Source organism: Myotis daubentonii, chromosome 9 (genome assembly GCF_963259705.1).
Source record: "Myotis daubentonii chromosome 9, mMyoDau2.1, whole genome shotgun sequence".
NCBI classification, from domain to species: Eukaryota; Metazoa; Chordata; class Mammalia; order Chiroptera; family Vespertilionidae; genus Myotis; species Myotis daubentonii.
In genome coordinates, this window is record NC_081848.1 from 8,560,311 (window position 1) to 8,573,514 (window position 13,204).

Below are 13,204 nucleotides of genomic sequence, written 5' to 3' on the forward strand. Positions count from 1 at the left end.
TAAAATTCTATATTTAAAGTGGTTCTGGTTTGTTGAAGCAAGGGTGAGACAACACCTGCAGTCACTTGTATCAGGGTGGCTGGCCATGAAGACACCATCAGAAAGACACCCCAGGAGGAGGCGACCAATGTGCCATCCTGTCAGCCTTCCAGTATTTCAGAGCATCCAGCTCCACCTTCTCTCTCTCTCTCTCTCTCTCTCTCTCTCTCTCTCTCTCTCTCTCTCTTGTTTAATGTATTTTAATAGCAAACTTACAGGAACCACACAGAAGACAAACAACATTGAAAACATGTACTTGCATGTAGGACAACTAAGTTTGAAAAGTCTAGTGAGCGGATGCAACCTACTGTTTGATAAAAATGCTACAAACACCATTTAGATGCCATCAATAAGAAATTTACTTGTTTTTTTTTTTTAAAAAAATCCAAATGCTGGCATTGTCCAGAAAAATTTAACAGCTTTATTTATATTGTTATAAAGTGGGACTGCTGAAACCTGTTCACTGAAACATTTGACTTGCATTAATGCTTTATGTCCCCACATTTATATTAAAAACGTTCAGACACAAACGAAAATGGAAAAACTGCCAATACCTGATTTCTGTCCCCTATTTTCAACTTGCAATCATATACTTAGGTACCTTTTGACCCCATGGGAAAAAAATATCTAACATTCAGAACTACCAATAACAAGAAGAGAATTTTTTTTTTAAAGAATGAAATGTTTCCCATCATAGTGGATTCTTAAGCATGGTCTCCACATATGCGGCGTGCTAGCTGGATGTCTCCTGGCATAATTGTTACACGTTGGCATGGAGAGCACACAGTTGGTGTCTTCAAAAAGGCCAACCAGACAGGCCTCCTTTGCCTCTTGCGAAGCACCAACAGCTGCCCTCTGGAAGCGCAGATCTGTTTTGAAGTCCTGAGCAATTTCTCGCACCAGACGCTGGAAGGGAAGTTTGCGAATCAGAAGTTCAGGTGGCTCCTGATAACGTCAAATTTCAAGAAGTGCCCCAGTGCCAGCCCTGTAGAGATGAGGTGTCGTCACCCGCCCAGCAGAGGGCGCACTCTTCCGGGCGGCTTTGGTAGCCAGTTGCTTCCTTGGTGCTTTACCTCCGGTGGGTTTGCGGACAGTCTGCTTTGTAGGAGCCATGGTCCAGAGACCTCTTTACTCACCCGTTTCTCCTTCGGCTGGAGCTCGGAGCTCGGCGAGCTGGAGGCGGCGCAGGCGTTAGCGATGGCGGCTGTGAACACCTCCACCTCCGTTCTTTTATGCTAATTCTTCTTGGGACCATGTAAGTTGACATCCTTTTCTCAACACCACTGTGAAGTCTCAGCAGCCAAGCGCTCTCTTTTTGAACGTTGTAATCAGACACTGGTGCACCCGCCTTCTAGCTGCTTTTCCAGCAAAATCTGTCCCTGCTCATTGGAAGGAATCTTGCCTTTCACCGTTTTTATTGTATCCGTGGGTTTAACGATGGTCTTTCCCATTAGGCCCTTCATGGAAATCTGCATTTTGACAGCTGTTTGACCTTAGATAGTGAAACTGTAAGGGTCAGTTCTCATTAAAAGGTGCCCAGATTTAGCTTAGGCTGGGTTAAATCTGGGTTATGGAGGGAAAAGGAATAAGGAGTCTAGTATCGCAATCTTTAGTTCTGACCGAAAGACTGAGAGGAGCACTGGTCGCTACAACTGGACTATCCTGACCTAGTCACTTGGGTTGTTAAAGAAATTCATTGAAGCTGCTCTGAAATGAAGCGGAAGACTCCGAGAGAGCCTCCTTCTTGCCGACTGCCCACAGATTCTGCCAGTGATCCCAGGGACCGGCTGGAGAAAAGGGAATGGAGTCTCTAGGACACTTGCAGGAATAGAGATTTTTCTATGGAAATAGAGAAGGAGGCGCTTAACCCATCACTGGAGCCCTGTATGGTCTTATTCTCCGTCTCATGCAGCATGACAATGCTGAGCTATTTCAGGACCCTGTAAAGGTTTCCACAGACACATCTGATAAAGGTCTAGGACTCTTTTAAGAGAGAAGAACCTAGAAGATTTTTAAAAAATCTCTTTTAGGTAGGTTTAAGCTTGGCTATGAGTGATAGAAAATCCAACACAACAGTAGCTTAAACTAACTGAAGTTTATTTCTCCGGTAAATACTGGCTGTCCTGAACTGGTATGGCAGTCCAGAGTCATCGGGTACCCAGACCCCTTACTTGGTGCCATCTATCTTCAATGTGAAGCGTCTACCCAACAGTCCAAAAATGGCTGCTGGAGCTCCAGCCATTGCGTTCACATTCATCCAGCAGGAAAAATGAAGTTGGAGGAGTAGAAATCTTTCTCTTTAAGGGCTCTGCCCAGAAATTACACTTGCCATGGCATTTGCCATATCCTCTTACTTTTCTTTGGCCAGGACTTAGTCAATTGGCCATAATTGGCAAGGGAGGTCGGGAAATGTCTTTATTTCTTATAGCCACCTGCCCAGCCAAGGACCAAGGAGAGAAAGTGGCAGTTTCTGCTACACCCTGCTAAGGTAACCTCAAAACTTCCGCTAGAGAAGAGTTATAAAAAGAAAGTATCCAGATGGGGTGTTACAGAAAGAGCTTGCTGCCCGGAGGTTCTCCTTCTGTTACGAGTTGCCATACTTATTTGGCTTACCCTGCCAGAGGGCACAGAAATTCCCCTTTGAAATTTAGACTCAGGAAACACAACACCCCCTTTCCATTTTTGTCCCTCCTATGAATGGGATCCCCCGGCATTTTCAAAGATCTTTATTGCCTATTCAGGTGTAAAAAGAAGAAATAAACAGAGAATGCCCAATGCTCAGAAAATTACAACTTAATAGGTTTGTATCTTAAGGTAACTGCTTTCCCTCCCAAAAGGGCAGGCATAAATATGCAGTAATCATGCCTGTCTTTGTTCCTTTTAGCTGCTGTCAGGTCTCCATGTAGAGGAGAATAGCTTTCGTTTTTCCTGGAACAAGGCACAGTATCATTTCCAAACTCTACCATTCCACAGGGCTCACCCATTTGGCTTTTGCTGAGGGGCAGGCCTTGTTAGATCACTTCTGGTGACTAACTGGTAAGACTCTTCCTCTCTTTGCAGGCTGTATTTGCCCCGTAGGCTCATGGGGCACCTGGACTTTCTCCACACTCCTGGAGATCTTTTCATATCAGCCCCCTTGGATCTAATGCACCCTTTTTGACAGTTGCATAGATATTCTATGGTGTGGCTAACTTCAATTTACTTAACCAGACACTGATTGCTGAATGCTTTAAGAATTGATGTTCCCATAGCAGAATTGCTTTTCAATTGATTGTAATTTTTTTTTTTTTTTGTATAGGGGAACAGCCTGGATTCAGAGGGGCGGGGGTGTAATGGGAAGAGAAAGAGAAGCTATTGGGTTCATGGGCTGGGAAGACCAACTTCCCCCACTTCACAATATTTTTAAGGGTGGCCTCATCTTTTAAGCTTGAACTAGACGGGTTCAATACATTATGGATAAGAAGTGAAGTCTTCTAAACCTGTTGGAGGCTGAGACCAGGTCCTTGGGGTCAGAGAAAAGAGCAGAACTATGAACTTGAAGACTGGGTCCACTGGTATGGCAGGTGGACTGGCCCGCAAACTTCTAAAGTTCATGCCTCAAAGCAAAACCACCTTGGCCCCTAGCACTCAAGCTGGTTGATACAAAAAGCAGAGGTGGGTGATAGCAAAGTGAATGCTCCAGCAATCAATGGCGGCAAGAACAAATGGCCACTCAGTTTCTCTACCGCACTTCCCAACCCCATTGTGACTGCTCTCAAGTAGCACCAGCCTGGACAGTTTGTAAAGGGAGCACTCTTCCATGTTTTTAGGGGCCCCAGCCTCCCAGATATGTTTGCCTTTCCTCTTCCCACACTCCACCATTGGCCTTTCCTGCCCAATGAGCATCTTTTACTATCAAAATGTGCTCTCAAAAAAGATACAAAAACAAAAACACATTGACATTACAACTGAAACTGCCAATAACTGTATGAAATGATATTAGGTAGGGAGGGAAATTGGGAAGGTGTGTATGTATTCACACACATGTATTCATTAAAATTTTTATTTCAGAAACACACAGTAGAGAGAAAGGTGTAATGAGCCCACCCAAATCCATCAGCTTCGACATTTATCAACAGTCTGCCATTCTTGCTTCCATCTATTTTCTCCTCCAGCATATTTTCCCCCTCCTCCTCTCCCCCACCCCGGATCCGGCCCGTTTGAAATGAATAAAACTAAAAAAAAAAAAGACTGTACCCTTTTATGTAATGATGTCTACTTTGAATGTATATTAGTTCACACAAACACTCCATCCATGCTTTTGTTCCGGCCTCCGGTCCAGTTTAAGAACCCATTGTGGCCCTCGAGTCAAAAAGTTTGCCCAGCCCTGGTCTAGAGGGAAGAGGCTTTTTCATGCCCCAATCACCTCTGGTAGGCAATTGCCTGTTCCTCCACCTTCCACTGTGCACCCATGTGCAACTCCCTGACGTGGTTTGAGCAGATGGGCAGTGAATGTCAGGCAGAACACAGCCGAGCTGCCAGTGATGGTGTCCGTGGAGGGCAGCGAAGCCAGGCGAGGCCTCGGGTGACCGCCTGCACACCGAGGGGCTGGAGAAGCAGCAGAGCTTGTCATCTGGAGGGGCGGTGGGCTTCAGGCTCCTGCTGGAGGATCAGCAGCCCTTGGGGTTACCCAAACCCCACTCCCCGCTCAAAATGAAGGTGTTGTGGAGACAGAAGGATATGCCAGACATGTCCTTTGATTTGCTACTTTCCCCAGAAGCAGTTTTGTCTCCTAAACTTCTCTGCCAAACCAGTAAATCCCAAGGACAGCTCTTTTTTTTTTCATGTAGGAGAAGCTAAGAGGTGGCTCCCCGTGTGAGTGGTGTGCAAGGTGGGTGATGGGGAGTGGTGTGTGAGTGGTGTGTGATGAGGGTGGTGTGGAGCCGGGAAGGTGGCTGAGGGTGTGTGGAGCGGGGCTGATCCGGCAGTGCCTTTGGCATGCTGCCATCACTGCCTCTGTGGTAGGCTCTGGAAGTTTGCAGTGTTGGTTGTCGACTATTTGAGGAACTGGTGTTTTGGGGGTAGATTTCACAGCACTGGTTAATCCAAAAGATGTGTGATTTCTTAGGTTCCCTGCTGAACCTGACATGACGGCAGGAGCCCAGAGGTCCTGCTCCTGTGCCTATTGCTCCCTCAGGAGGGTTCGCAGGCTGCACAAATCAGCCCCGGGCTCATGGATTCTGCTGTCGTGTGTGTACCACCCGCAGAATGGTAAGGGCTTTAGGGAGGAATCTGAATGTTGATGGTGAGACTGGCAGTTGGTCGGCCACGGCCACATGACCTGGTTCAAATCTGGTGAATTTCTTTTAGTGCGAGGGAACTCACGAGGACTATCAGCTCTGGCTGCAGCTAAACAGTCAACAAGCCCTCTACTGCAGTCAGCATTTTCTAAAAGGGGTCCTGCTGAGCACTAGCTCAGTAGAAATGAGGTGGACAGAGGATGTTCAGATGGGATAGAGCTAAGGGCGCGGGGATGGGAGATTTCACTGGGCAGTAAGTTGGGAAACTGTGTTGAACAGGTCTGTTTGCTGCAGGACTTCTCAGGGCATTTGTTACTTACCAAGTGACTTTCCAAGAAAGAGCTATAATAGGCTGTGTTCCTACTATCTGTTTGGCTCTAGACCCCTTGTGGCAAGTGTTTTCCCAAATACATTTTGGGAAATAGAGTTTTTCTTGAATGAAGATTCATTCTGCACCAAAAGGCTCAAAGTCTAAGCACCTCTCAAGTATCTTTTAATTTGTCTCTCCCCCACCTCCATTTGGCTCATATTTCAGCAGGAGTAAATTGATCTTTATATCAGTACAGGCTCCTCCCAACAGGATTTGACATTTTAATTGATTTTATATTTCCTATTTTATTTTTATTTAAAGATTTTTAAAATTGATCTTTAGAGAAAGAGAGAGGGAAAGGGAGGGAGAGAGAAAAGCATTGATGTCAGAGCAAAACATTGGGTTGGCTGTCCCCCTAACCTGGGTATGTTCCCTGACCAGGAGTTGAACCAGCAAACCTTTGGTGCCATGGGATGACACTCAACCAGCTGAGCCACAGTGGCATCTATTTTTTTTTAAAAAAATATTTATTGACTTGAGAGAGAGAGGAAGAGAGGAAGAGAGAGAGACAGAGAGTTTTTGTTGTTCCATGTATTTATGCATTCATTGGCTGATTCTTGCATGTGCCCTGACCAGGAATTGAACCTACAATCATGGCACATTGGGACAATGCTCCAGTGAACTGAGCTATCTGGCCAGGGTTTTCCTTTCTATTTTATTAAAAACTAAAGGCCTGGTGCACCACATTTGTGCACTGGGGGTGGGGTGGGCGGTCCCTCAGACCAGCCTGCATCTTCTCGCAGTCTGGGACTCCTCAGGGGATGTCTGCCTGCTGTGGAGGCAGGAGAGGCTCCCACCACTGCCACTGTGCTCACCAGCCATGAACCCGGCTGCTGGATGAGCGGTGTTCCCCCTGTGGGAGCGCACTGACCACCAGGGGGCAGCTCCTGCATTGAGCTGGTGGTCAGTGCCCCGTGGTGGCCATTGCGTGTCATAGTGACCGGTTGTTCTGCCATTTGGTCAATTTGCATATTAGCCTTTTATTATGTAGGATAGAAAAAACCCCACTTTGCATCTATGTAACTCCCCTTGGGAGCCTAAATACATTCTTACTCTTTCAACAACTCTGAAAAGCAACCCCATTTTGTATATGTGGATAGTGAGGTTCAGAGAGGTTTAGTCACTGGTTCGAGGTCTCATAACTGTAACAGTGATGTGGATGAGGGTTTGTCTAGCTCTGAAGCCTGTGTTCTTTCCTCTCAGGTGAAGCAGGAGCAGGTTTTCCTTATTTCATCTGTCTTGCCCACACGAATATAAAAACTTCCCCTGAGGTGGGGACTTGGTCTGGTTTGTTCATGCCTGAGCCAGCTCTAGCACATAGTAGGCACTCTGTACATATTCATTGAAGGAATGAAGAGACGCCTTACACGTCTCTTCTGGGTCCCCAGGAAGGTAAGTTTGAGAAAGTGCAGCTGAAATCACAGCCTTGGTGAGGCCGAATGAAATAATAAGGTCAGGGTTGTCCTGGGGGACAGAGAAAAAGAAGTTAGCTCTTTGGCAGTACTCAAGTGTTGTGTCTGAATCCTAACTTTGGTTAAATTTAAAACAAAGGAAGGAATATTAACCATGCATGCCCAGGGAAGTACCAATTAAAACAGTACAGAAGGGTGTGGATGACATTAAACCTCCCTGCGCCTCCATTGCTGGTCTTGGTCCTCACTTGACTTTTTTTGGGGGGGGTTGTTTTGTCTGTAACTCAGGTGCTGTGTTTACATTCCTATTTTTTGATTCATCAACTTGAAGCAGAAGCTATCGACTTCCCACTATGAAAGATGAAGCCTGTATCTTCCCCTAATTTCTTCCTGCCAAGTTTTGTTGTATTTTTATTCTTCTATTTATTTCCTCTATGATTTAAAATAAGGTGCTTAGACTGTCATCCCTTGATTTATGAACTTCATCAATACCTCTTGTTTCTCCACCATGTAACATAAGAAAATTGGTTTCACATTTTCTCCTTCCTGCTCCTCCGCCCAGTATTGGTCAGTGCTAACTTTACTTTTACTTTGTCAAAAGGTTAGAACATGTATATTTCATACTGTAACCATAATTAGTCCTTTCTTGCTTTGTTTATATATAAACAATTGAAAATCAATACACAGCATTAGCAATATTGGTTTATTGTAAATATTACTCACCATAGAGTCATGGATCTGTAGAGGAGATGTCATCCTATGTGACTAAATCATGGCTGCTCAAAGGAGGTTGGTCCAAGCTTCAGGGTCAAATGGATTCCTTATGTATTCTATCAATTCTTCATAATAATAATAATTCATTTTTATTTATTTCATATCTGGAACATGGCTCTCATCCTGGAATTTTTAAAAAATTAAATCTTTATTATTGAAAGTATTACATATGCCCTCTTTTTCTTCATTGACCCCTTCTAGCTCACCCCCATCCCTCGCACCAGTCCTTCACCACCCTATTGTCTATGTCCACGGGTTACGCACATATGCATACAAGGTCTTTGGTTGATCTCTTCCCACCCACCCACCTTCTTCCGTCTTCCCTCTGAGATTCCACAGTCTGTTCTATGCTTCCATGTCTCTGGATCTATTTTGTTTATCAGTTTATGTTGTTCATTATATTCCACAAATGAGTGAGATCATGTGATACTTGTCTTTCTCTGACTGGCTTATTTCACTTAGCATAATGCTCTCCAGTTTCATTCGTGCTGCGGCTCATTGTCTTTTTAATTTGCATCTCTCTGATGATCAGTGACTCTGAGCATTTTTTCACATGTCTCTTGGTCATCTGTATATCCCCTTTGGCAAAGTATCTATTTAGGTGCTTGGCCCATTTTAAAAATTGGATTGTTTGTCTTCTTTTTGTTAAGTTGTATGAGTTCCTTATATATTTTTGATATTAACTCTTTATCAGATGTATCATTGCCAAATATACATTGGCTTTCTTCTCCCATACACTGGGCTCCCTTTTCATTTTGTTAATGGTTTCTTTTGCTGTGCAGAAGCTTTTTATTTTGATGTAGTCCCATTTGTTTATTTTCTCCTAGTTTCCTTTGCCCTAGTAGATGTATTGGTAAACATATTGCTACAAGAGGTGTCTGAGGTTTCTTCTAGGATTTTAATGGTTTGCCAACTTACATTTAAGTGTTTTATCCATTTTGAGTTTATTCTTGTGTATGGGGTAAGTTGGAATTTCAAAATGCACGTGTCTCTTGTTGACTGAGGTAACACATACTTTCTTCACTATATTACTTAGAATGTCTAATTTCAACTTCTTAATCACTCTGTTTGTAGAATGGCTGATTTGGACCAGACTTCTTTCTAACTGTCTCATCCTGAGCTTTGCCAGTGCATTCCTGAGTTAGTTCCACTGTTTGCTGGATCTCATGCATTTTTTCTTAGGTTTGAGAGACTGAATACACAAATGAACAATGGCCAGATGATATTAAAAAAAACAAATCAAACTTTGATCCACAGTCTTCAGCAACGAACCCAGCAGAGCAACCCATTATCTATGGTAACCAGCCCAGGAAGCCAAACAATAACCTGTGTAACAATAGTCCCCAAACAGCCAGGACTAGATTAACATCTGACAGTTTCCCTAAATTTTGTCCCTATTTACAATTTAGGACCAACCAGAGAAGGCCCAATATGCTCTCCAAACCAATCACATAGGATGCCCACCTCTAGTTAGCTTGCCTGCAGCTTCCCCAGGCCAACAGCTCCAGTCAGTGTGGAATCATCTTGCTCAGTACTTGGTGGGTCTTTCAGAAATAAAGACCTCAGAAAAATTTATTAGAGTCTTTTCTCCCTTCCTTTTTCTTGGTTCTTTCTCTCTCTGGACTTCTATGAGATGGATATTGGTCCTGATTAATCTTCTATGTCTCTTGATTTTTCTCTCACATTATATCTATCTCTTTGTCTTTTTGCTTCCAATGTTGTAGTATATTCTTATATTTCTATTTCAACAATTATATTTTCATAGCAGCCTATTCTTTTAAAAATATTTATTTTTGAGAGTATTACAGATGTCCCTCTTTCCCCCCCTCTATTTGCCCCCTCCACCCGGTTCCCACCCTGCCCCAGGCCTTTACCACCCTATTGTCTGTGTCTATAGGTAATGCATATATGCATATAAGATCTTTGGTTAATCTCTTCCCACCCCTCCCTCCCCCCTTCCCTCTGAGATTGGTCAGTCTGTTCCATGTTTCCATGCCTCTGATTCTATTTTATTTACTTCATTAGATTTCTTGTTTATTTTGATTTTTAGATTCAATTGTTGATAAATATATATTTATTGCCATTTTATTGTTTATATTTTTGATTTCTCCTTCTTCTTCTTCTTCTTCTTCTTCTTCTTCTTCTTCTTGTTCTTCTTGTTCTTCTTCTCCTCCTCCTCCTCCTCCTCCTCCTCCTCCTCCTCCTCCTCCTCCTCCTCCTCCTCCTCCTTCTTCTTGACCCTTCAACACTTGATGTAATACTGGTTTGGTAGTGATGAACTCACTTTAGCTTTTTCTTGTCTGTGAAGTTCTTTATCTGACCTTCAATTCTAAAGGATAGCTTTTCTGGGTAGAGTAATCTTGGTTGTAGGTCTTCTGGAATTGGTAGAGTGGCCTTGTGTAGTAGGTAACCTGTAGGGGCTAGTGGCTCAGCCTCTTGTCACCTGAGCTGGGCACTAGGTGTACCCCTGTGTGGGCTGTGTGCACAGTCTTGTTGTAGTTGAGCCTTGATTGCTGTTGGTGTTACTTGGAGGAACTGACTTCCATGGCTGTGAGGAGCAGCTGTGGCTACAGTGGAAGAGCTGCTGTGCAGGAGATACCCCTATGGAGCAGTACTTGTTTCAGTGGGGCTTTGGTGCTCACTGAGTCTGTCCCTTGCGTCACTTATGTCACTTATGTCACTTATGGATGTGTAGAGTTGTAATCTGATATGGTCTGAAGCTGTCCACAGGGTGCACTGGCTCTGGGACTTCCTAGGAGGTGCAAAGTCAGCCACTGCCTGAGGCCACCAGGCAGGGGCTACCGAGAGGATTACAGATGGCTGCTACTTGTATAGGGATAGGAAGTGCCTAGGGGAGGCCCAGCTGTGAAGCAAGGCAGGCTGGTGCTACAGATCTTGGATCTTTTATTGATGGGTATGGGACATGCTGACACCAGCTGTTGCTTGTTTGAGCAATTTTAGCAAAGTCTGAAGCCTGAGCTAGGACAGGCCATTCATATGGAAAATCCACTGCAAACAGCTTGGATGGGGTTGCAAATTAGATGGGGCAGAGTCTCAGGGATTCACCAAGGCCACCCTGATGGAAACTCAAATATGACTGCCAGTCAGTTCTGAGACAGGGAAGGTAAGCACAGGAACAATGACCCCTGCAAGCACTCCTGTCTGTGAGAAAGCCAACTCTGAGTTCTGCCCTGATGCCAGACAGTCTAGTTCTTCCCATGTGTCCTGGGTTCCCCTGATGCCTCTGCCTGGCCTTGGAGATCAGAGAAAGTGGGACCATGTAAGTCCATGCACCGGCCCTTTAAGAGGAGCCCTCTGGCTCTCCAGCAGCCTTAGAGTCACTCAGCCACAATCCATGCTCATTTTTACAGCCTAAAGTTATAGAGATTTCTCTTCCCAGCTCTGGAACCCTGGGCTGGGGGTCTGGTGTGGGGCTGGGACCCCTTGCTCCTCATGGGAGGTTTTAGAAATCTCCCTCCTGATTAAAAAGAAAAACACCACATGTGGGTGTCAGACCAGCCTGTTCTGAGCCTCTGCCCCTCCTACCAGTCGCAAGTGTGCTTTCTTCTTTACTTCTCTAGTTGTAGGACTGCCATTCAGTCAGCTTTCAGGTGGTTCTGAATGATGGTTGTTCTGTATTTTAGTTGTAATTTTGGTGTGGTTTTGGGAGACGGTGAATACAGGCATTTATCTACACCACCATCTTGGTTTTCCTATCAGTTTATTGTTTGTGGCTGCAATTTCTTCTCAAATATTGTTGGAGTTACTCAATGGAAGTCTTTGAGTTCTGTGTATTTCCTCTATTCTGTTTCTTCAGGGGCCTGCATGTTTGTTCCTTGGTGTTCTCCTTGCAGCAGTTCTCAACCTGTGGGTCGCGAACAATGAAAATACATCCTGCATATCAGATATTTACATTACGATTCATAACAGTAGCAAAATTACAGTTATGAAGTAGCAACAAAAATAATTTTATGGTTGGGGGTCACCACAACATGAGGAACTGTATTAAAGAGTCGCAGCATTAGGAAGGTTGAGAACCACTGGATTGTCCCTGCATAGCTATGAGCTGAGGGACAGGTTGATTACCATAGGTAGCCTGTAAAGTTCCTTGCTATTGCCCTTCCCCTGAAGGAAATGGCTGGATGCTTGTGGGTGGACCCTTTGCACAGGCTGGCTTCATTTTAGGGTGTATGAGTGGGGAGCAGTAGACAAAATTGGGATGGCCCTACTTCAGGATGCCAATTTTGCTGTGAAATCTTACCCATTTCCAAGAAGAACGAGCTCCCAAATTCTTCTGTTTTTTTTTTTTCTTCTTTTCAGTTTCTGTCTTGGGTTGGGGGTGGAGATTCTGGGAAATACCTAGACCCTTGAAGACCTCACTTCAGCCTGTGGCCTCCAGTGGCAGCGCCTCCTTCCACTCTATGTATCCAGCTGCTGATTTGTGGATGGGGTCTTGGTCTGAAAAAATGGCTCTTGTATTGCAGCCCTCTGTCCCTGTTGTTTGCAATCAGTGTGCCTTAATTCACCTGTGACTTCTTGAGTTTTTTCCTATCTTGCCTTCCTTCCTGAACATTTTAATAAATTGGTCGACCTTTTTAATTTTCAATTGTCATTTTGGTTGGATTTTGGAGTGGTCTGCTTTTTCTACTACCTTTGAATGGACTCTTTGTTTTTCTTTTTTGTTTAGGCTTAGGACTAAGGTAGTTAGAACAAGGATTCTGACCAAAGGCAAATCAATTCAATCTTATACTTATTGTCATCACTCCAAAGAAACCTCCAAACTACAAAAAAACAGAGAATGTGATATAAAGAGCCAATGACAAACAAAGGTGGGAGTCCTTTTGTTCTTTTCCATTTACCTGGGGTAAATGGCGGGCCCCATGGAAGCACACCTGGAGATTTGCTGGGCTCTGTTACAATTTCACCATTCTGAGGGTGGTCAAATAATATTGTGCAGAACCGGTAGAATTTGTTGAAAGGGCACCTAGAGTCTATTGCATCCTCACCTAGATTCTGCCCCCAGCAGAGGTCAAAGTTATGCTAACCTAGCTTTGGAAATGTTTCGCAGAACAATTCAAACATATACTCATAAACAATTTTGCTGAGAAGGGGCAAAAAGTATTGCAAAAAAGCTGGCTTGATCATTTTGTGAACTGGTTAGAAAAAGAAGACCTTGATGTAATTTCTGTATACTGTATTGTGCACAAATTGTGAGGAGAGAGTAGAAGTCATTGCCTATATCCAGTCTAGACAATGGCTGTCTGTCACTTGCCTAGGCTATTCCTCAGATTCCACCCTGACAGAAGCTAGGGACAGTGACCCTAAGATGT

At 44.2% G+C, this 13,204-nt stretch overlaps 1 pseudogene; it reads right to left on the reverse strand.

Moving 5' to 3' along the window:
* Positions 1 to 410: 410 nt before the first annotated feature.
* Positions 411 to 1,171, reverse strand: LOC132241996 (histone H3.3A-like; annotated as a pseudogene).
* Between the last annotated feature and the right edge of the window lie 12,033 nt (positions 1,172 to 13,204).